Below are 1,134 nucleotides of genomic sequence, written 5' to 3'. Positions count from 1 at the left end.
CCCGTCTTCGTCCCTTATGCTTGCCCCTCCCAGCTCCACTACACACACGATTGCACATTCCTTTGGCCGCTCCCGCTCAACTACGGAGACGAGTTTTACCACGGTTCAACTGCACCAGTGCCTTTTTACCATGGTTTCGACCCCTTTCAGAACACGCTTGCCGCCGCTAGACGCGTGAATAATGAGCAGCGAGCTAAAACTTACCGTAAACGTGCAAAATAATAAAACGTGCTAAACATACGTCGCGCTCGTGCGTTTTGTTTTGCACGCGGTGCAAAAAAATTAAAAAGGGAATGCAACACGAGGACTTCCCAGGAGGTCACCCATCCTAGTACTACTCTCGCCCAAGCACGCTTAACTTCGGAGTTCTGATGGGATCCGGTGCTTTAGTGTTGGTATGATCGCATCCGACGTGTTGCCCCCGTCTTCGTCCCTTATGCTTGCCCCTCCCAGCTCCACTACACACACGATTGCACATTCCTTTGGCCGCTCCCGCTCAACTACGGAGACGAGTTTTACCACGGTTCAACTGCACCAGTGCCTATTTACCATGGTTTCGACCCCTTTCAGAACACGCTTGCCGCCGCTAGACGCGTGAATAATGAGCAGCGAGCTAAAACTTACCGTAAACGTGCAAAATAATAAAACGTGCTAAACATACGTCGCGCTCGTGCGTTTTGTTTTGCACGCGGTGCAAAAAAATTAAAAAGGGAATGCAACACGAGGACTTCCCAGGAGGTCACCCATCCTAGTACTACTCTCGCCCAAGCACGCTTAACTTCGGAGTTCTGATGGGATCCGGTGCTTTAGTGCTGGTATTATCGCATCCGACATGTTGCCCCCGTCTTCGTCCCTTATGCTTGCCCCTCCCAGCTCCACTACACACACGATTGCACATTCCTTTGGCCGCTCCCGCTCAACTACGGAGACGAGTTTTACCACGGTTCAACTGCACCAGTGCCTATTTACCATGGTTTCGACCCCTTTCAGAACACGCTTGCCGCCGCTAGACGCGTGAATAATGAGCAGCGAGCTAAAACTTACCGTAAACGTGCAAAATAATAAAACGTGCTAAACATACGTCGCGCTCGTGCGTTTTGTTTTGCACGCGGTGCAAAAAAATTAAAAAGGGAA

General features: G+C 50.5%; 2 non-coding genes across 2 annotated transcripts; both read right to left on the bottom strand.

Annotated features, from left to right (window-relative positions):
- Positions 1–290: 290 nt before the first annotated feature.
- Positions 291–409, bottom strand: LOC123178695 (5S ribosomal RNA). Its single transcript, XR_006489779.1, has one exon. It is a non-coding gene; the product is annotated as a 5S ribosomal RNA (ribosomal RNA).
- Positions 410–710: 301 nt separating this feature from the next.
- LOC123178694 (5S ribosomal RNA) lies at positions 711–829 on the bottom strand. The gene has a single exon (XR_006489778.1). It is a non-coding gene; the product is annotated as a 5S ribosomal RNA (ribosomal RNA).
- Positions 830–1,134: the final 305 nt, after the last annotated feature.

Source organism: Triticum aestivum, unplaced genomic scaffold, assembly GCF_018294505.1.
Source record: "Triticum aestivum cultivar Chinese Spring unplaced genomic scaffold, IWGSC CS RefSeq v2.1 scaffold27613, whole genome shotgun sequence".
Lineage (NCBI taxonomy): Eukaryota > Viridiplantae > Streptophyta > Magnoliopsida > Poales > Poaceae > Triticum > Triticum aestivum.
The sequence above is the reverse complement of the archived record's forward strand: the minus strand, read 5'-3'. Positions and strand labels throughout refer to the sequence as shown.